This window comes from Palaemon carinicauda, chromosome 41 (genome assembly GCF_036898095.1).
Source record: "Palaemon carinicauda isolate YSFRI2023 chromosome 41, ASM3689809v2, whole genome shotgun sequence".
Taxonomy (NCBI): Eukaryota; Metazoa; Arthropoda; class Malacostraca; order Decapoda; family Palaemonidae; genus Palaemon; species Palaemon carinicauda.
The window spans coordinates 34425890-34449083 of NC_090765.1; the positions used below are offsets into that span (position 1 = coordinate 34425890).

General features: G+C 46.9%; 1 protein-coding gene across 3 annotated transcripts in view; it reads right to left on the minus strand.

The window, feature by feature from the left end:
- The window catches only part of LOC137632515 (uncharacterized), a 315753-nt gene that overhangs the window by 111793 nt on the left and 180766 nt on the right, over positions 1 to 23194 (minus strand). The window lies entirely within an intron of this gene.

The following is a 23194-nucleotide window of genomic DNA, read 5'->3' on the forward strand; positions in this document are numbered from 1 at the left end:
ATAAAATTCAAAGTAAAGTAATCCCTAGATTCTTAACATAACCAATAGTAATTGTCCTTATATGCTAAGCTGCAACCCAGGTAGGGAATAATAAACAGACTACAATACTAAATTATAAAAATGAAATAACAATATGATAACCATATAAACATGACTATACAGTACACTGAAGAGAACACTCATGATGGTTTTGAAAATGAAGGATCAAAATATGAGGATGAATGGAAACATAAAGAGCAACCTCTTGATAAACCACCTGGCTTCCTAACATTACACTTAAAAATAAGAGGAAGAGAAAATTGATGGAAAGGCATGCTTGAGTGCATCCATAAGCTATTGAACTATAATTCAAAACAGTGAAACGCTAAACAAACTATAGCACTATCCAAAACTATATAACATTGCTTTAATTTCAAAGCATTTCTCTCCTAAACAGCTGCTAATGTCTCTTTCTAACCTTCTAATGTGAACAAATAGCCATCTAATTATGTGAGAGTGTAAGGTTTGCACAATTACTTGGTGATGTCAGATACGAGAGGTAAGAGGAAAATGTTAAAGAAATATATCAAACCTATTGGTTTATGCGTAGGCAAAAAGCCAGGTAACACAGAGAATGCAAAGACAACACATGCGCTAACACATGGGAAAAAACTAAGGTCACGAGAGAAGCTAAAGAAATGACCTCACGCGTCAACGACCAGGAGTGGAATGGTGGCCTTTGACCTTGGCGACCAATGATGACTGAGCTTCCTCTGAGGAGGAAGCTATTGGACCTCCTTCTGAGGAGAAAGTTATAAGAGGTTTCTCCGCCACAGCACAAAACCACGAGACTGGGGATTTTGTCATAAGGAGAGCACTGGGAACACTCAATGAAAATGCAACAGAGGAATCCCCATATATGGGTATCCCTGTCAGTGCCAAGTGAGCTCACCAAGCAAACACTTTTCACTATCGGGCAAGCAGGTACAGCGAACAATCTGTTTGAATCGGATAAATTCCTCCTAAGACAGACGAACTACCATCATCTTCCTGATAAAAGAGCAAGAACAACACTCTAAAGAGTTGGTTGCTCTATATAGTCGCCCGTTCACAAAGGTACACAGCACACCAGGTTTCGAAGGTTTGTATCCTTAGAAAAATGATATTTTAATTATAAAATAAATTTTTGAATATACTTACCCGGTGAATATATAGCTGCAACTCTGTTGCTCGACAGACAAACTCTACGGAAAAAACTCGCCAGCGATCGCTACACAGGTTGCGGGTGTGCCCAACAGCGCCATCTGTCGACCAGATACCCAGCTCTTATGTAAACAAAGACTCAATTTTCTCCTCGTCCCACTGCGTCTCTATTGGGGAGGAAGGGAGGGTCATTTAATTTATATATTCACCGGGTAAGTATATTCAAAAATTTATTTTATAATTAAAATATCATTTTTAAATATTTAACTTAGCCGGTGAATATATAGCTGATTCACACCCAGGATGGTGGGTAGAGACCAGTAATATATGTTTACATTTTATGAGCTAAGAGTTTTTTATTTCATTTTAGAAGTTATCAAAATAACAAAAACAAAATAAATAGGTACCTGGTAAGGAAGTCGACTTGAACAATTACTCTGCCTTTTAAGTACGTCTTCCTTACGGAGCCTCGCGATCCTCTTAGGATGCTGATCGACCCCTAGGAGCTGAAGTATCAAGGGTTGCAACCCATACAACAGGACCTCATCAAACCCCTAATCTAGGCGCTCTCAAGAAATGACTTTGACCACCCGCCAAATCAACCAGGATGCGAAAGGCTTCTTAGCCTTCCGGACAACCCATAAAAAAACAACATTTCAAGAGACAGATTAAAAGGATAAGGAATTAGGGAATTGTAGTGGTTGAGCCCTCACCCACTACTGCACTCGCTGCTACGAATGGTCCCAGTGTGTAGCAGTTCTCGTAAAGAGACTGGACATCTTTCAAGTAAAATGACGCGAACACTGACTTGCTTCTCCAATAGGTTGCGTCCATTATACTTTGCAGAGATATATTTTGCTTAAAGGCCACGGAAGTTGTTACAGCTCTAACTTCGTGCGTCTTCACCTTAAGCAAAGTTCGGTCTTCCTCACTCAGATGTGAATGAGCTTCTCGTATTAACAATCTGATAAAGTCTGACCAAGCATTCTTTGACATAGGCAAGGATGGTTTCTTAACTGAACACCATAAATCTTCAGATTGGCCTCGTAAAGGTTTAGTACGCTTTAAATAGAACTTAAGAGCTCTAACAGGGCATAAGACTCTTTCTAGTTCATTGCCTACGATCTCCGATAAGCTGGGAATATCGAAAGATTTAGGCCAAGGCCGAGAAGGCAGCTCATTTTTGGCTAGAAAACCAAGTTGTAGCGAACAAGTGGCTTTTTCCGACGAAAATCCGATGTTCTTGCTGAAGGCATGAATCTCACTGACTCTTTTAGCCGAGGCTAAGCATACCAGGAAAAGAGTCTTAAGAGTGAGATCTTTCAGGGAGGCTGATTGTAACGGCTCCAACCTGTCTGACATGAGGAATCTTAGTACCACGTCTAAGTTCCATCCAGGGGTAGCCAAACGACGCTCCTTGGTGGTCTCAAAAGACTTAAGGAGGTCTTGCAGATCTTTATGTTTGGAAAGATCTAAGCCTATATGCCGGAAGACCGATGCCAACATGCTTCTGTAGCCCTTGATAGTGGGAGCTGAAAGGGATCGTCCTTTTCTCAGGTATAAGAGAAAATCAGCTATTTGAGCTACAGAGGTACTGGTCGAGGATACAGAAACTGACTTGCACCAGTCTCGGAAGACTTCCCACTTCGATTGGTAGACTCTAATGGAAGACGCTCTCCTTGCTCTAGCAATCGCACTGGCTGCTTCCTTCGAAAAGCCTCTAGCTCTCGAGAGTCTTTCGATAGTCTGAAGGCAGTCAGACGAAGAGCGTGGAGGCTTTGGAGTACCTTCTTTACGTGTGGCTGACGTAGAAGGTCTACCCTTAGAGGAAGACTTCTGGGAACGTCTACTAACCATCGAAGTATCTCGGTGAACCATTCTCTCGCGGGCCAGAGGGAAGCAACTAACGTCAACCTTGTCCCTTCGTGAGAGGCGAACTTCTGCAGTACCTTGTTGACAATCTTGAACGGTGGGAATGCGTAGAGATCCAGATGTGACCAATCTAGGAGGAAAGCATCTATATGTATTGCTGCTGGGTCCGGGACTGGAGAGCAATAGATTGGAAGCCTCTTGGTCAGCGAGGTTGCAAAGAGGTCTATGGATGGTTTACCCCAAGTGGCCCAAAGTCTCTTGCATACATCCTTGTGGAGGGTCCATTCGGTTGGAATTACTTGCCCTTTCCGACTGAGACAATCTGCTATGACGTTCAAGTCGCCTTGGATGAACCTGGTTACTAGGGAGATGTCTTGACCTTTTGACCAGATGAGCAGGTCCCTTGCGATCTCGTACAACGTCAGTGAGTGGGTACCTCCTTGTTTGGAGATGTACGCCAAGGCCGTGGTGTTGTCCGAGTTAACTTCCACCACTTTGCCTCGAAGGAGAGACTTGAAGCTTTTCAAGGCCAGATGTACTGCCAACAGCTCCTTGCAGTTGATATGCATGCTCCTCTGACTCGAGTTCCACAGTCCTGAGCATTCCCGACCGTCTAGTGTCGCGCCCCAGCCCACGTCCGATGCGTCCGAGAAGAGAACGTGGTTGGGAGTCTAAACAGCCAGGGGAAGACCCTCTCTTAGGTTGATATTGTCCTTCCACCAAGTCAGAAAAGACTTTATCTTTTCGGAAACCGGGATCGAGACCGCTTCTAGCGTCTTGTCCTTTTTCCAGTGAAAAGCTAGATGGTATTGAAGAGGACGGAGGTGTAGTCTTCCTAGTGACACAAATTGTTCCACGGATGACAGCGTCCCTACCAGACTCAACCACAGCCTGACTGAGCAGCGTTCCTTCTTCAGCATCTTCTGGATGGATAGCAGGGCTTGATCTATTCTGGGGGCTGATCGTCTTGTTATTCAGCAACGTCCTCATCAGAGGGTTCCTCATCCGAAAACTGATGAGGAAACGGCAACGGAGTGGGCAACGTCTGGCTCGCTGAGTCCGGTCGCACTGGTGCATGCGTGACGGAGCCGGACGCAACATCATGGAACTGCTGCACAGTCTGTGAACTGTCAACAACCATGGGTGCGCGAGGAAGCACAGCGTCCACCCGAGACTGTCTAGACCGTCTGGGTTGTGCAGTCAACACCCTACCGGGTTGCTGAGGTTGACGCACTGCGTCAAAACAAGTCACCTCTGCTGGTTGTTGAACGTCCTGAACGTCAACAACCACCTCCGAGCGTCGCTTAACGTCAACGTGCGGCTGGCAACCCACACTGGGTCGCATCGGTGGAGGAACCACCTCAACTGGCAGACGCGAGAAGGTTACCTCAGCGTCAACAGGGCGCACAACCGACCGGTTGGAAGGTTGTTGGCCAGAAGGTTCGGCAGCAACCTTCTCCGCATTAAAGTCCTCTATCAAGGACGCAAGCTTGGACTGCATGTCTTGCAGCAAAGCCCATTTAGGGTCTACGGGAGCAGGTGCGGCAACAGACGGGGTTAGCGACTGAGGCGGTACCGCTTTCCATCCCTGAAAGCCTTGTTTATGCATGACATAATTGTACAGCAAAACTTCAAAGGCTCGAAAACAGCTGCGAAGTTGACCTGTAAAAAACTTGGAGCGTCTCCTGGCCAGGCGCCAGGGAGAGTCTACGAGATTTGAGAAGTCTATCTGGGCAGAGGCATGAACTCCCAAGCCGAGAACTTCTCTCGTGTCATAACAGACTCTCGCTCTATAAGCCAGTTTAAAAGAAGGGAAAGCAAAGGCTGTATCCCCCAAGCTCCTCCTGGTGATAAACCAGTCGCCTAGCCAACGTAAAGCTCTCTAGGAGAGCGAGAGAGCACTAGCTTAAAAACAACGGCTTCGAAGTAGCTAGGCCTAGTGTAAGCTCTGACGTTTAGGCGAACGAGGAGCAGCAGTTACAAAAAGATCCGGACAAAGATCCTTAAAAAAAAATCATCATGATTTAATTAAAGTCCATAGAGGGCTAAGCAGCTTTAGGCTCCTCTCCATCTGACAGAGTCCTCAAGGGAATATCAGTAGGAGGGGGAACAGCAACTTCCTCATCTACAGGAACCTTGTCCGATAAAAGCTGAGTCTCAAGCAAGGGAGAGACCTACCGTGGTGGCAATGCTTTACAAGCAGAGTCCACACTCACTGGTGCATTAGTAGCGGACCAGAACGCAACGTCATGTAACTGCTTGACAGTCTGTGAACTGTCAACAACTGAACTGTCAACCACAACAGGTGCGTGAGGACGCACAGCGTCCACTCGAGACTGCTTTGACTGCCTAGACTGAGCAGTCAAAACAACTCTAGAAAGCGGAGGTTGACGCACAGCGTCAAAACAAGTCAACTCCGATTGTTAGCGAACGTCTTGAACGTCAACAGGAGCATCAGCAAGTGGCCTAACGTCCAAATGCGGCTGAAAATCCACACGAGACCGCATCGAGTGTGGTTCTAAACAACCTGACTGACGTGACTTAGCTACGCCAACGTCAACAGGAAGCACAAAGGAACGTTAGGTTGGCTGAAAGCCAGGATATCGATGAGATAAACGGCTAGACTCAACGGACTAATCGGCAGAATAGTCTTCCATAAGGGAGGCAAGCATATTCTGCATGTCTTGCCATACAACCCATTAAGGATCAACGGAAATGGTTGTGGTAAGAGACGAGGGTAACGTCTGTGACCGCAACACTTTGCCAACAAAAAAGACTCTCGGAGTCTGTGTTACGCTTTTGTTAGGCGGCGAGCAGTTATCCGATGACTGCATAGGGTCAGAGCTGTCCTAATGGCTGTAACCAGGACGCTGGACCTGTCCTGAAAGGACTGACTTTCGCTTAAGGGCTTCGAAACCTTGTGACAGGTTTCTTATGCGAAAAGCCTTCGGATGACGAGGAGAAAAAACGTCTCTCTCGTCTTATGGTAGGGGAGATCTTGGTAAGATACACCCGATACCATAGAGGGAAACGTATGTTCGTTGATCAAGGCCTCTCGAACCCATAAGTCGTTCGACATTACTTCTCCCCTGTTTGGGAGCTTGCAAGAGGTCCCGGACTAGGTGAACGACAGGCACGAACAGACGAATCCTCGGACGCAACACTGTAACACTTTGCGCAATATCACTTTATCACTTCGATTTTCTGTTTTGCACTTATTTCACTGAAATCGAAACTTTTACTGATTTCTACCTGAAGCACGCAATTCTACCCTTATCAAAAGGTAGTAATTGCGAAATCAGTCGTATAATGCAAGCTCATTAATACCAGCAAAAAACAGAAAACATATTTTAAGATAAAAATTTCAGTGGCTGGGGAAGAGACTAAACACTAGTTCCTTCAAAACTACGTTTTCAATCTCTCACCGTACATTGCCTTGGGACGAGAATAAAAACTAAAAACGTTTTATCCTTTCTCCCCGTACCGAGACTAGGGACGAGAGCAACTCGAGAACAACGTTACCCGCTTGAACGGAACGTTTTCTCTCCTCTCTCTCCCTCCGTCTCTATCTTCTTGATTTCGCAACTAAAAGAAGAGCCCAATTACATTTCGTCAAAAAAACATGTTATTTGACCAAAGGAAAAAACTGAAAGGTTTTTCAATTAAAAAGTTCCTTTAAAATAGAATTTAAAACATTTAAGCTTAGAAAGAATGAACAAAATGTCAGAATCGATTTACTCTTTCTGCAAAGTGAAACCGTGATACACTCTCTCTCTATCGTAACGATAGAGCGCATGTTGAACGTCCTGAACGTCAACAACTGCGTAGCATAAATAAACTAAACGTTAATTCATCTTTGAAAAAGGTACGAAGACTATTCAAAGAAATTCTTTCATAAAATATTTCATTTAAAAAGTTTTAAATCCTTAGCTCTTTAAAAGCTATTTACGATATAAAGGGCTCAACGTTGATTAACTTCGGTTTCCAAGTTAGGACCGCCTACTCTCAGGAAAGGTCGCATATAAACAAAACATTAAAATTTATTTTTTATGTTTATTATAAATGGAAAGTTAATCGAAGAGGAAAATCTATAATTAATTTATAACGTGATAAGATAATTACTAAAAGCCTAAACACACTTCCGTCTAAGGGAAGGGTCGGCCATTTAAAAGTGAAAGAAAGTCCATACTCTCTTTGTCACCAAAATTAAATCTATCCAAAACGAGTTCAAGATTTAAGATGAAGATAAAACACCTGCACTGCGAAAGCTCAAACCAGAAAATAGTACTTCACCAAATATGATGGGAAAAACTCCAGGTTTCAACAGCGAGTAAAGTACGTCTTGTCGACACGTCGACAGAGAGAAAATTGAGTCTTTGTTTACATAAGAGCTGGGTAACTGGTCGACAGATGGCGCTGTTGGGCACACCCGCAACCTGTGTAGCGATCGCTGGCGAGTTTTTTCCGTAGAGTTTGTCTGTCGAGCAACAGAGTTGCAGCTATATATTCACCGGCTAAGTTAAATATTTTAAAAAAAATGTACTTCACCAGATGCTTACGTTTAGATACTCTTTCGCTTACATGTGAGACTGCTAAAAAAATAAAGCCAAACTCTTATCCCAAATGAATGTAAAAATTCAACAGTCAAGAGCACAACATCGATCCATCTGTATTCGTTGCAGCCAATGACAAAAGTGGCTATTCTGTGAAAGGTGGATGCGATGTACCTTGTTAATAATTCAGTGGTCATTCAAGTGCCACTAGATACATCCATATTTTAGAGGATGATCGGTTTATATACCTGTAGGAACATATGTAATTTTCGCCTCACTTTGTTCTTCTTCCTGATCCACTTTTGTATTTGTACCCTTTGTTGAAAATTATTCTTTTTAGCTTATAATTGCTAAAATGTTATTTTTATTAATAAAATAAATTTTTGAATATACTTACCCGGTGATTATATAAGCTGCAGCTCTGCTGCCCGACAGAAAAACTCTACGTTCAAAATACGCCAGCGATCGCTATGCAGGTAGGGGGTGTACATCAACAGCGCCATCTGTCGAGCAGGTACTCAAGTACTCCATGTAAACACAGAACCAATTTTCTCCTCGGTCCACTGGGTCTCTATTGGGGAGGAAGGGAGGGTCCTTTAATATATAATCACCGGGTAAGTATATTCAAAAATTTATTTTATTAATAAAAATAACATTTTTGGGCTCAAGCCATGGCGTCCTGATGGAAGGTTCCTGTTTGGTAGCTTCCTTGGGTATAAGACTACTAAGATATTCCCAGAGAATTTAACCACAGGTTATCACAGAATTCTAACTTCTGGAGCGAGTATCTCAAAGGTTTCCCTTTAAGACATCGTAATACAACAGGGGACACGCATGTCTGGTCGTGCCACATAGCTATCTCCACCCCGAACAGAGTTAACGCTTCGGTGTGTAAGGGCTGAGAATAGCTGGGAGCCGTTCCACAGCTAATCTCACTCGTGGCTACTACTGATACTCGAGACGTAAACAAACGGACGCCATTGCTCTAATGACGTCACGCGCGTCTTTATCCTTTGTTTAGTAGCTGCCCTACTGAGACGGATTTTCCCTTGTGTGAACTTTATCGTTTTGCATCTTCGCTATGTCGTTACCTTCAGCCTCGCCTTCTTCTGGAAAGTTGAGTACAAGGTTCCAGTATTGTTTAATTAAGCTCTGGCCGTAAAGTAAATATTATTTCGCGAAATAATTGATGTTTTGTGGCAGAGCTGTGCCTCTACCGGACCCGCCATTTTATGGCGTCGTTGTTGTTTTGCATGTCTTATTTAGTTAGCCACAACAACGCTTCCGGCATTATATACTAATCGAATACATTAGTTTATTTAGTCTTCATAGCTAGGAACTTTTATATCGTGTTTAGACGCTTTTTATCGGTCATCGATTGACCTCATACCAGTCGGCTACTATAGCCCCCAGGCCAGGAGCCTATATACAAGTGTTCATGCATGATTTATCAGTGATCCTAGACTAAGTTATGAAGATAGTGGCATTATTATTTTACAATACTTTTGACTAGTGATGCAAATGTTTTCGCCTTCAGGGACCATATAGGGGATAGGCTAGTCAGTGATTCTTTCTAGCCTAACCTAACCTTAGGACCCCTATATGCTTCCTTCATCCCCTGCCTTGGCACTCCCTCTATTTAGCCTTGATCCCTTTTCTGAGTAAAGGGATTTATGGTCTAATAGAGTATTTTATCGCCTCTCAGTCCTCCCTAAAGGAATGAACCCCCTTTAGGATTGCGTCTGAGAGTGAGGTTAGGCTAGCCTACCTCTATGGCTAGGATAGTCTACGACTTTCCTGCGATAGCGATACGTCTTCTTCCTTGCCTAGTTCAGGACTTTTAGCCCTGATCTAGGCCGGGTTAGGAAGGTTTCTCTGTTCCATGCTGAAACTGTACTCTTGCACCGTTTTAGCCGATCAGCCTATTCTTAGGTTAGGGAGTGTCCTCCCTTCCCTTTGTGGCCGCTCTGGTACAGAAACCCTTCCTGGGAAGACCCCTCTCTTCTCCCTCCCCACCTATCTCTTGTATAGCCTAGCCTATGCTTAGGTTAGTTTATACTCATCTGTCCCCTGTCCTACAAATCCTCCTTAGGGTGGAAGAGTAGGGCTACCCGAGCTTCCCTGTGCTGTCCGCTCTGGTACATATACCTTCATAGTGTCCTATAAGGTTAGTTACTAGTGTAGCTCTGCATAGGGGAGTCTCCCCCCCCCCCCTCTTGGGTGTTCCCTAGTCCTCCCTTGGGCTACCTGCTCCCGGTCCCTAGTGACCCCTGCTTATGGATGCTAGAGCCTGTCTCTATCATGGGTACACCCCCTCAGGGAGGGGGAGGGATGTCTGGAACCCTGACGGTACTTTCTACATCCCTTCCTCCCTCCCCCTGTCTCTCTATCTATCCGGGTGCCGGTCTCTTGCCGCCTCTACTGCCGGCAATACCTGCCTCCCTCTTGGTGACTTCCCTACCCTTGCCGCCAGCCCCCCGTGTACCGAGGGACTGCCGGCTGCCGCCGGCTACTACCGGCGGCTCTCCTACTCCTATCTATTCGTCCGCTTGCCGGTCGATCTCCGGAGTGCCGGCATATACTGCCGGCAACCCGATACTACCTGTACCATCCTTACCCCAGTCACCAATCCGGCATCCTCCGGCTGCCGGAGCCGCCGCTCCCTGCCGGCGTGCCGCCGTTGTGCCGGCGGCCGCCATCCTGGTATCTAACTGACTTTGAAAATTGTCTGTTCTAGTGCCAGAATCTATGCTGGAGCGAGCTCCGGCGTGCCGGCGGCTTGCCGGATGCCCCGGAGGCGTCAAGAATACTTGCACCCCCTCTCTGTAGCTATCATAAGACTAAGATAGCCCTACCTTGCAAACAGATAAGCTGCTTTGCTTCTAAGATCAGTACCTAGTACTGCTCTATTAGTGATCATGCTGTCTCTTTGCATTCTTCTATTTCCAGCATGCTATGTGCATCTTAGCGCGGCTGGTTGCCAGAAGCAGTTACCCTTAATGAGGCCTTCTGGCTCTTATCTGGGAACCGAATGAATTCGATCCCAACCTTGTCCTTGGCTTTCCATGGAGTTCCAATATAATGGGAATCCTAGGAAACTATATCCAATGATCTCGGTCATTTGGATTATCCCAGGACCAAGCCTATGGTAACCAGCCGGGCGAGATGCATGGAGCGTGTTCTCCTTTACTGTTTCATTCTCTATGCATCACACCTTCCTTAAGTTAAAATTAATGATTAATATTAACTTAATTTAAGAGCCATTCCTATGACTCCCCCATACTCATTTTCTCTTTCTTCCACAGGAGGAGCAGATGAAGTGCGATTTCGCCTACTGTGCTGTGAAACGCTCGCAGTTTTACGGACATACGGCGTGCAGGACTCACGCCCCTTGCTCAGACAAGAAAGGGGATTGGAAGTTCTGGAATCCACTGGAATGTACGGTCTGCCAGGCCTACCTAGTTGAGGCCTTCCATAACCCTCCCTCAGCGGAGGTTAGAGACATTGCTCGTGAGAAACTGCGCAAGTGGGTGCGTGGTTTTCAGAGAAATGCTACTGGACCGTACCTGGCCACCGAAGAACTGAGGTCCCTGTTGTTCCCTAAGGCCTCCCCTGACTCAGTGGTTCCAAAGGAAGCAATCCCCACTGTCCAAATTTCAGTGGAACCTGATGTGGTCATGGCTCAGTCCATGCACGAGTGTCGTTTGGATTCCGAGGATGATGAACGGATCTCTGACGTCTCGGAAGACACGGAGAAGACGCTTATGGCTCAAGGAGCCGAAGAGGACGAAGACAAGGTGGAATACACCGAGTCGGAGATTGGAGCTACTCCCTCGTCCATCCCTCCGCCTACTCCTACACCGACGGAATTGTCCCTTCCGTCTACCTCCTCGACCCCGGATCCTTCCTCTTCCACCCAAGAACTGATCCGACTGATTAGAGCTGTCATGGACGACAGACTGAAGGAGAACCAGGAGTCCATCAGGTCTATGATTGGATCCAGAGACACGAAGAAGATCTCGGTCAAGGATCTCCCAGCTTGCTCTCATGCCAACCCGTGGAGGTATGCAGAGCATATGGTTATTGCGACCGGCAGGATCTTTGTTAGTGACAAGATCGGCACGGTCCCGTTGGAAGATGCGGAGTTCTTCCCAAGCTTCGAGGCCTACCCGGACTGTTACGTCCGACTTCGTTCCGAACCTGCCTCGAAGGAGGAGACCGAACCTAAAGAAGAGATAGTGTTCGATCTCGCAAAGGCCCAGGCTATGCTAGCCTCCGCATTTAAGAGCAGGGGCTTTACCTGCTCTAAGCTTCCTGCCTTGAGCAAGAAGCATCCTACCTATGTCGCACCTGACACTGCGATTCTTCCATTTTTGGAAAAGGCCTTAGCTGCATGCCTTAAAGCGGCGGAAGAAGGAAAACCCTGCCCTGCACTGGAGGAGTGCAGACCCTTCTCCATCGTGACACCCCCTGACACTAGGCAATGGAAAGATGTCCAACATACTTTCGTCGTGGGTAGGCTCGATCCTGACGTCGCCGGACGTCAGTTTAATGAAGACCTCCCTAAGCTCAACGATCACCTCCTTCGCCGGGAACAAGACACGAAGGAGAGGCTTGCAGCTTCGCTTTCTCATCAAGTCCAACTTGAAGTAATGGCCTGTGACACAGCAGTACCTGATCACTACATGGTACTGGCCAAATCCCACTTACTCACGGTAATGAAGGACTTGTACCATTTCATAAAGGCTCGTAGAGCCTGTCGTGAATTCGTGTTTGTCGGTGCCACCGTGAAACACGAACCTCGGAGGCTGATTTCCTCCAACATCTGGGGAAAGCACCTGTTTCCTTCTGACCTTGTCAAGGAAATAACTGACAGAGCCGCCACGGAGAATAGGAACCTTCTCCACAAGTGGGGCATGTCCAGAAAAAGGAAAACCTCTCAGGACGATGGACCTCAGCCTAAGAGGAAACCTCAGAAGCCGAAACCCCAGCAACGTCAACAACGACGTCAGTTTCCGGGACCCGCTACCTCCCAAGTGGTTGCCCAACCACAACAGACCTTTCAATTGGTCCCCCAACCGGTGTTGTCACAGTCACCGGTCTTCACCCCTGCCTTTGAGCAGCCATCCACTACCTTTCATGCCAGAGGTAGAGGCTCGTCCAGGGGTGCAAGCAGAGACGCCTCTCGTCGTCCCTCCAGAGGTAGAGGAGGAAAGGGAGCTAGCGGCCGAGGCAACAAGTCCTCGGGACACCAGAAGCAATGAAGTGCTTCCGGTGGGAGGAAGACTCCGCCAATTCCAGGATCGTTGGACCTTCGATCCTTGGGCACACAGCATCATCAAGAACGGTCTAGGCTGGAGTTGGGTGCAACCACCCCCAATCTTCCAGCGGTTCTTTCAACCATCAACCCCCATTCTGGAAGAATATGTTCTAGACCTCTTGAACAAGAAGGTGATAAGGAAGGTAAAGTCCACCAGGTTCCAAGGGAGACTGTTTTGCGTTCCCAAGAAGGACTCAGACAAGCTCAGAGTCATTCTGGACTTATCCCCCCTCAACAAGTTCATAGAGAACAACAAATTCAAGATGCTGACGCTTCAACAAATAAGGACCCTTCTGCCTCAAGGTTCCTACACGGTCTCTATAGACCTGGCGGATGCCTATTGGCACATTCCAATGAACCATCACGCTTCCTCCTACCTAGGATTTCGACTCCAAAGGAAAAGCTACGCCTTCCGGGCCATGCCATTCGGCCTCAATGTGGCCCCTCGGATCTTCACAAAGCTGGCGGATGCCATAGTACAACAGCTCCGCCTAAGAAACGTCCAGGTGATGGCCTACCTCGACGACTGGCTAGTCTGGGCTCCATCGCCCGAAGAGTGTACAAAGTCTTGCGACGAAGTTACCCAGTACCTAGAACACCTGGGATTCAAGATCAACGAGAAGAAATCTCGCCTCTCTCCGGCTCAGAAGTTTCAGTGGTTGGGAATCCACTGGAATCTTCAGTCACACCGCCTTTCCATCCCCCAGAAGAAAAGGAAGGAAATAGCAGGGTCTGTCAAGCGACTACTGAAATCCAAACGCATTTCAAGACGACAGCAGGAACGAGTTCTAGGCTCTCTACAATTCGCCTCAGTGACAAACCCAGTGCTTCGTGCACAGCTAAAGGATGCCGCGGGAGTCTGGAGACGATCGGCATCCATCGCTCGAAGAGACCTCAAGAGACGGCTTCCAAACAGACTTCGACGCCTCCTAAAGCCGTGGTCGGAAGCAATGGCCCTGAAAAGGTCCATTCCTCTCCAACACCCTCCTCCATCACTCAACATCCACACGGATGCCTCACTGGAGGGCTGGGGAGGTCACTCCCACCTGAAACAAGCTCAAGGGACCTGGTCTCCACTATTCAAGACGTTCCACATAAACATCTTGGAGGCCATGGCGGTCCTTCTTACTCTGAAGAAGCTATCCCCGCCGCCCTCGATCCACATCCGTCTAACCCTAGACAACTCGGTGGTAGTTCGTTGTCTCAATCGCCAGGGCTCAAGATCGCCCCAGATAAATCAGGTGCTTCTCCCAATCTTCCGTCTGGCGGAGAAGAAGAAGTGGCACCTGTCTGCAGTTCACCTACAAGGATTCCGCAACGTGACAGCGGATGCTCTATCTCGGACAAACCCGATAGAGTCGGAATGGTCTCTAGACGCAAGATCATTCTCCTTCATCTCCCATCAAGTCCCAGAACTTCAGATAGATCTCTTTGCAACGAGCGACAACAATCAACTTCCTCTGTACGTAGCCCCGTACGAGGACCCCAAAGCAGAAGCGGTGGACGCCATGTCACTGGACTGGAACAGATGGTCGAAGATATACCTGTTCCCTCCCACCAACCTTCTGTTGAAAGTCCTCTCCAAACTGAGAACCTTCAAAGGGACAGCGGCCCTAGTGGCTCCCAAGTGGCCCCGGAGCAACTGGTACCCCCTGGTCCTGGAGCTGCAGCCCAAGCTGATCCCTCTCCCGGGCCCAGTTCTCTCTCAACAAGTACAGAAGTCGACTGTCTTCGCTTCATCATCGAAAATCAAGGACCTTCATCTCATGATTTTCTCTCCCTTGCCGCAAAGAAGAGGTTTGGGATCTCGAAGAAAAGTCTAGACTTCCTAGAGGAATACAAGACCGAATCCACGAGACGGCAATACGAATCATCCTGGAGGAAATGGGTCTCCTTTGTTAAAGCAAAAAATCCTAAAGAAATCACCATTGATTTCTGTATGTCCTTCTTCATTCACCTTCATGGACAAGGATTAGCAGCCAATACGATTTCGACTTGCAAATCGGCTTTGACTAGACCAATTCTATATGCTTTCCAAATTGATCTGTCCAACGACATCTTTAACAAACTGCCGAAAGCATGTGCTCGCCTACGCCCAGCACCCCCTCCGAAACCGATCTCCTGGTCACTAGACAAGGTGCTCCATTTCGCCTCCAACTTGGACAATGATTCATGCCCCCTCAAGGATCTGACTCAGAAAGTTATATTTTTATTTGCTCTCGCCTCGGGAGCTCGAGTCAGCGAAATAGTGGCATTATCAAGAGAAGAGGGACACATCCTGTTTGCTGATTCAGGAGAAGTGACCCTCTCCCCCGATCCGACGTTTCTCGCCAAAAATGAATTACCCACCAAAAGATGGGGCCCTTGGAGAATATGCCCCCTGAAGGAGGATGTCTCTCTATGTCCAGTAGAGAGTCTCAAGGTCTATCTTCGCAGAACTTCAAACTTTGGTGGAGGCCAACTCTTCAAAGGAGAAACATCGGGCAGCGACCTGTCACTGAAACAATTAAGAGCGAAAATCACCTACTTCATTCGCAGAGCGGATCCGAACAGTACACCCGCTGGTCATGATCCTAGAAAAGTGGCATCTTCTCTGAACTTCTTTCAGAGCATGGACTTCGAGAGCCTTAAGAACTTTACGGGCTGGAAGTCCTCGCGAGTTTTCTTTAAACATTATGCGAAACAAGTGCACGAAATCAAACATTTTGTGGTAGCCGCAGGTAGTGTTATGAAACCTGCACCTAACTCTGCGTAGAACAGTGAGTTACTTGGGACTCTAACTCTTCGGGTGCCTATGTTGACCCTCGAGTGATTCATAGTGATGTCTAAAAACACTTAGTGCTTTTATAACTGTTCTTATCCCAGGTGAAATGTCATAGTGTCACACAAGTGCCGCATGCCTTGAGCATGATGTGTTATTTAAAGACTTGCGTTCCTCGAGAACGAGTACCTACTAATCCTGAAATTCCCTTTCAGATTCAAGAGCAAGCCTTTATTTCTATGTACATTATTATTACTGTAAATGAACTTTACTTTTGCTGTAAATTATTTAATTTCTGCATTGTGAAATAAAATTTCTATTTTATTACTTGTGCGTCTCTTTCAGCTCCTACTTACTATGAAATACATACTGTCATAGTTTTATTTATTCCTCCTTTCTTATGGTCATGAAGAATTTAAGATGTCTATTCCTAAATTATATTCACCTTGTCTCAGTAAGGTTCCTACACGAATACTTACTTCTGATAATCAGGAGATGAACCCTACACACAGTGCCCAACCACCACTGGCCTACTTCAGAATGTTCCTATACAAATATCAAACATTCTGCTTCATCTCTAAGCTCTTAAAAGCTCTTCTGTCAAGATGAATAGCCCTTCAATACCACTTTGACGTCGGCATAGCCCATGGGAACTTCCTACCAATGGGGGGCAGGATACTTCGTTCCTATGGTTCTTACCTAAGATTACTTTGCTGTTTTGTCAATGCCTAGGCACTTAACTCTGGGGGAAAATCTACCACGATACATTGATTCTCTGGTACTCTTCCATCAGGACGCCATGGCTTGAGCCCAAAAAACGGATTTTGAGCGAAGCGAAAAATCTATTTTTGGGTGAGATAGCCATGGCGTCCTGATGGACCCTCCCTACTACTTCGTTCAGTTTGTTCCCACCCTACACAATTGTATCATGGTGATGGGCAGCAACTGGCGCCAGGATAAAGACGAGCGTGACGTCATTAGAGCAATGGCGTCCGTTTGTTTACGTCTCGAGTATCAGTAGTAGCCACGAGTGAGATTAGCTGTGGAACGGCTCCCAGCTATTCTCAGCCCTTACACACCGAAGCGTTAACTCTGTTCGGGGTGGAGATAGCTATGTGGCACGACCAGACATGCGTGTCCCCTGTTGTATTACGATGTCTTAAAGGGAAACCTTTGAGATACTCGCTCCAGAAGTTAGAATTCTGTGATAACCTGTGGTTAAATTCTCTGGGAATATCTTAGTAGTCTTATACCCAAGGAAGCTACCAAACAGGAACCTTCCATCAGGACGCCATGGCTATCTCACCCAAAAATAGATTTTTCGCTTCGCTCAAAATCCGTTTTTTCAATATTAAACTTAGCCGGTGATTATATAAGCTGATTCACACCCAGGGGGGTGGGTAGAGACCAACATTACGTGTTACATTATTATGAGCTAAGTATTTTGTATTTCATTTTAGCAGTTATTCAAAATAACAAACATAAAATAAATAAGTACCTGGTAAGGAAGTCGACTTGAACAATTACTCTGCCTTTTTAAGTACGTCTTCCTTACTGAGCCTCGCGATCCTCTTAGGATACTGAGCGACTCCTAGGAGCTGAAGTATCAAGGGTTGCCACCCGTACTAAAGGACCTCATCAAAACCTCTAATCTAGGCGCTTCTCAAGAAAAGAATTTGACCACCCGCCAAATCAACCAGGATGCGAAAGGCTTCTTAGCCTTCCGGACAACCCAAAAACAACAATAAAAAACATTTCAAGAGAAAGATTAAAAAAGGTTATGGAATTAGGGGAATGTAGTGGTTGAGCCCTCACCCACTACTGCACTCGCTGCTACGAATGGTCCCAGGGTGTAGCAGTTCTCGTAAAGAGACTGGACATCTTTAAGATAAAAAGACGCGAACACTGACTTGCTTCTCCAATAGGTTGCGTCCATTATATTCTGCAGAGATCTATTTTGTTTAAAGGCCACTGAAGTTGCGACAGCTCTAACTTCATGTGTCCTTACCTTCAGCAAAGCATGGTCTTCCTCATTCAGATGGGAATGAGCCTCTCGTATCAACAGTCTGATATAATAGGAAACTGCATTCTTTGACATAGGTAAAAAAAGGTTTCTTAATAGCACACCATAAAGCTTCTGACTGTCCTCGTAAAGGTTTAGTTCGTCTTAAATAGAACTTAAGAGCTCTAACAGGGCATAAGACTCTTTCTAGTTCATTTCCAACCAAATTAGAAAGGCTTGGAATATCGAACGATTTCGGCCAAGGACGAGAAGGTAGTTCGTTTTTGGCTAGAAAACCAAGCTGTAAAGAACATGTAGCCGTTTCAGATGAAAATCCGATGTTCCTGCTGAAGGCGTGTATCTCACTGACTCTTTTAGCTGTTGCTAAGCAGACGAGGAAAAGAGTCTTTAAAGTGAGATCTTTAAAGGAGGCTGATTGTAGTGGCTCGAACCTTTCTGACATAAGGAATCTTAGTACCACGTCTAAATTCCAACCTGGTGTAGCCAAACGACGCTCCTTCGAGGTCTCAAAAGACTTAAGGAGGTCCTGTAGATCTTTGTTGTTGGAAAGATCTAAGCCTCTGTGACGGAAGACTGTTGCCAACATGCTTCTGTAACCTTTGATTGTGGGAGCTGAAAGAGATCTTTCCTTCCTCAGGTATAATAGGAAGTCAGCTATTTGGGTTACAGAGGTACTGGTTGAGGATACTGATACCGATTTGCACCAGCTTCGAAATACTTCCCACTTCGACTGGTAGACTCTAAGAGTGGATGTCCTCCTTGCTCTAGCAATCGCCCTGGCTGCCTCCTTCGAAAAGCCTCTAGCTCTCGAGAGTCTTTCGATAGTCTGAAGGCAGTCAGACGAAGAGCGTGGAGGCTTGGGTGTACCTTCTTTACGTGTGGCTGACGTAGAAGGTCCACTCTTAGAGGAAGAGTTCTGGGAACGTCCACCAGCCATTGAAGTACCTCGGTGAACCATTCTCTCGCGGGCCAGAGGGGAGCAACTAACGTCAACCTTGTCCCTTCGTGAGAGGCGAACTTCTGCAGTACCTTGTTGACAATCTTGAACGGGGGGAATGCATAAAGGTCTAGATGGGACCAATCCAGTAGAAAGGCATCTATATGAACTGCTGCTGGGTCCGGGATTGGCGAGCAATAATTTGGGAACCTCTTGGTCATCGAGGTTGCAAAGAGATCTATGGTAGGTTGGCCCCATGTGGCCCATAGTCTCTTGCACACATCCTTGTGTAGGGTCCATTCTGTAGGGATGATTTGACCCTTCCGACTGAGGCAGTCCGCCATGACATTCATGTCGCCTTGAATGAACCTCGTTACTAGAGAAAGGTTAAGATCTCTTGACCAAGTGAGGAGGTCCCTTGCGATCTCGTACAACGTCATAGAATGGGTCCCTCCTTGTTTGGAGATGTACGCCAAGGCCGTGGTGTTGTCTGAGTTCACCTCCACCACCTTGCCTAGAAGGAGGGACTTGAAGCTTTTCAAGGCCAGATGAACTGCCAGTAGCTCCTTGCAGTTGATATGTAACGTTCTTTGATTCGAGTTCCAAGATCCCGAGCATTCCCGACCGTCTAATGTCGCACCCCAACCCGTGTCCGATGCGTCCGAGAAGAGAACGTGGTTGGGGGGTCTGAACAGCTAGGGGCAGACCCTCTCTGAGGTGGATGTTGTCCTTCCACCAAGTCAGTGATGACTTCATCTTCTCGGAAATGGGAATCGAGACCGCTTCTAGCGTCTTGTCCTTTTTCCAGTGCACAGCTAGGTGAAATTGAAGGGGACGGAGGTGCAGTCTCCCTAACGCGATGAACTGTGCCAGGGATGAAAGCGTCCCTATCAGACTCATCCACTGTCTGACTGAACATCGGTCCTTCTTTAGCATGTTCTGGATGCATCCTTGGGCTTGACTTGTTCTGGGGGCCGACGGAAAAGCCCGAAAAGCTTGACTGTGAATCTCCATCCCTAAGTACACTATAGTTTGGGATGGGACCAGTTGGGACTTTTCCATATTGACCAGGAGACCCAATTCCTTGGTCAGATCTAGAGTCCACTTTAGATTCTCCAGACAGCGACGACTGGAAGCAGCTCTTAGAAGCCAGTCGTCCAAATAGAGGGAGGCTCTGATGTCCGCTAAATGCAGGAATTTGGCAATATTCCTCATCAGTTTCGTAAAGACAAGAGGAGCCGTGCTTAGGCCAAAGCACAGGGCTTGAAATTGGTAGACAACCTTCCCGTAAACGAACCTTAGATAAGGTTGGGAATCTGGGTGGATGGGGACGTGAAAGTAAGCGTCCCTTAGGTCTAAAGAGACCATCCAGTCTTCCTTCCTGACCGCTGCTAGCACAGACTTTGTCGTCTCCATGGCGAACGTCTGCTTTGTGACAAAGACATTCAGAGCACTGACGTCTAGCACCGGCCTCCACCCTCCTGTCTTCTTTACCACTAAGAAGAGACGGTTGTAGAAGCCCGGGGATTGATGGTCCCGGACTTTGACTACCGCTCCCTTTTCTAGTAAGAGGGACACCTCTTGCTTCAAAGCTTGTCTCTTGTCCTCCTCTCTGTACCTGGGAGAGAGGTCGATGGGCGACGTTGCTAGAGGGGGTTTGCGTATAAACGGGATCTTGTACCCTTCTCTGAGCAACTTCACAGATTGAGCATCTGCGCCCCTTTTCTCCCAGGACTGCCAGAAGTTCTTGAGTCTGGCTCCCACTGCTGTCTGAAGAATGTGGCAGTCAGACTCTGCCCTTAAAGGACTTGGTACCTTTCTTCTTAATTCCGCGTCTCCCTTCGGCACGAGCACCTCCTCTGCTGGAGGCTCTGCCACGAAAGGGCGGAATGAACCTGGACGCTGGAGTGTCCATCCTGGGTCTAGACACGGTAGGCAAAGGGGTGGCTTTGCGAGCAGATGACGCAACCAGGTCATGCGTGTCCTTTTGAATCAAGGAGGCAGCAATCTCCTTTATCAACTCTTCTGGGAAAAGGCACTTTGAGAGAGGAGCAAACATAAGTTCCGATCTCTGACACTGTGTAACTCCAGCTGACAAGAAGGAGCAAAGGTTTTCCCGTTTCTTGAGGACCCCGGAAACGAACGAAGCCGCAAGCTCACTGGAACCGTCCCGTATGGCCTTGTCCATGCAGGACATAATGAGCATGGAAGTATCCTTGTCAGAAGGGGAGATCTTCCTGCTCAACGCTCCCAAACACCAGTCCAAAAAGTTAAAAACCTCGAAGGCTCTGAACACTCCTTTCATCAGATGGTCTAAGTCTGAAGGAGTCCAACAAATCTTGGAGCGTCTCATGGCTAGCCTGCGGGGAGAGTCTACTAGGCTTGAGAAGTCGCCCTGGGCAGAGGCAGGAACTCCCAAGCCGAGAACTTCTCCCGTGGCATACCAGACGCTCGATCTGGAAGAGTGTTTCGCAGGGGGAAACGTGAATGCTGTCTTCCCAAGGTGCTTTTTGGACTGCAACCATTCTCCCAACACTCTTAAAGCTCTCTTAGACGAGCGGGCGAGGACGAGCTTCGTAAAGGCAGGCGCGGATGACTGCGTGCCTAAAGCGAACTCAGATGGAGGTGAGCGTGGGGCCGCAGAAACAAACTGATCGGGATACATCTCCCTGAACAGTGCAAGAACTTTCCTAAAGTCCAAGGAGGGAGGCGTGGTCTTGGGTTCGTCGATGTCCGTATGCGGGTCGTCAATGTGTGCAGCGTCGTCATCATCAGAGAGTCCATCATCTGAATACTGAGGAGGAAGCAGCAAAGGAGTAGGAGTTGGCTGGTCAGCTGAGTCCGGCAGCACGGGTGCATGCGTGACTGCACCGGACGCAACGTCATGGAACTGTTGCCCAGTCTGTGAGCTGGCAACTACCATAGCAGCGCGGGGGCGCAAAGCGTCTACTCCTGACTGTCTAGTCTGCTGTGGGCGAGTAGTGGTAACCACACTGGGTTGCGGAAGTTGACGCACAGCGTCAAAACAAAACAACTTGGGTTGTTGTTGTAACTCGCGAACGTCAACGGATGGTTCCGTGCGTCGCTGAACGTCAACATGCGGCTGGCAGCGCATGGGTGGCGGGACTCTCACAGCTGGAGTGCGGGAGAAGGTAGCCTCAGCGTCCACTGGACGCACAACCGTGGGAGGTTGTAGGCTAGCGGTTGGTGCAGCGTCAACCTTCTCCGCACGAAAGTCCTGCATTAATGACGTCAACTGAGTCTGCATGGTCTGCAGCAAAGACCACTTAGGGTCTACAGTAGCAGGTGCGGCAACAGACGGAGTTACTGCCTGATGCGGTACCGCTTTGCCTCTCTTAGGAGGTGTGCAGTCATCGGAAGACTGCAGCGAGTCCGAAACTGACCCAGTGGCTACAACTGGGCCGTTGGACTTGCGCGGAAGGGACCGACTTGCGTTTAAGAGGCCGTGAGACCTTGGTCCATTGTTTCTTCCGAGAAACATCTTCCGCAGACGAGGAATAAATGGGCTCTCTCGTCTTCTTGTGGGTGGGACGATCTTGGATAGATACGTCCGAAACCACGGAGGGAACGTCTGTTCGCTGATTAAAGCCTCTCAAACCCTTTGGTCGTACAGTGAACCCTCGCTACTTCGCGGTTCGACAATCGCGGATTCACCACTTCGCGGGGTTTTCCCATAACCCATATATATATACATATCGCGGATTTTCCGGAAAATTCGAAAATACCGCGAAATCTGAAGATAACCAAATACGATATTTTGTTACCTGTAATTCCATTAATACTGTAATTAGTAATATCTGCTCTTACTGATTGTTCATTGCATTACATATGATATATAATTCAGCACAGAAAGAAATAAAACACGAAAAGAGAATGTGATCATACGATAATTCAGTACGTAGTAAAATTAAATCGAACATGAAACGCAAATCAGATGCAGTCATACCATATTAGAATGGTGTGTACTGTAATGGATGTGCTTCTTTTCCATGAATCTTTTGTATGTATACGTACGTAGTACAGTACTGCATCCAATAATATTCTTTGTTGCAAAAATCACATTTCGAATAAGTACTGTAAGCGTACGAGAGAGAGAGAGAGAAAGAGAGAGAGAGAGAAAGAGAGAGAGAGAGAGAGAGAGAGAGAGAGGCGTAAAATAGCGTACGTACGTAAATTTTTATTATTATTGTTATTATTATTATTATTGTTGTTGTTGTTAATAAAATTATTATTGTTATTATTATTAATCATTATTATTATTATTATTACTGTACTGTACAGTATTATTATCATTATTTATTATTATTACGGTACCCTTGTACTTAATCTACGTACGTTCAGTATGCGCGGGGCATCTTCTATGAGTAACCAACGCACCATGTACTGTAAGACGGGTTGTGATTGGTTCAAGCGCTGACAGATGACGAATCAAAACTCAAGTTTTGTTATCTAGCCTGTGATTGGTGTTTTGCCCGCATCTTCAACTTCCAGCATCACAGTTCTCGCGGGTCTGCATCGTTCACTT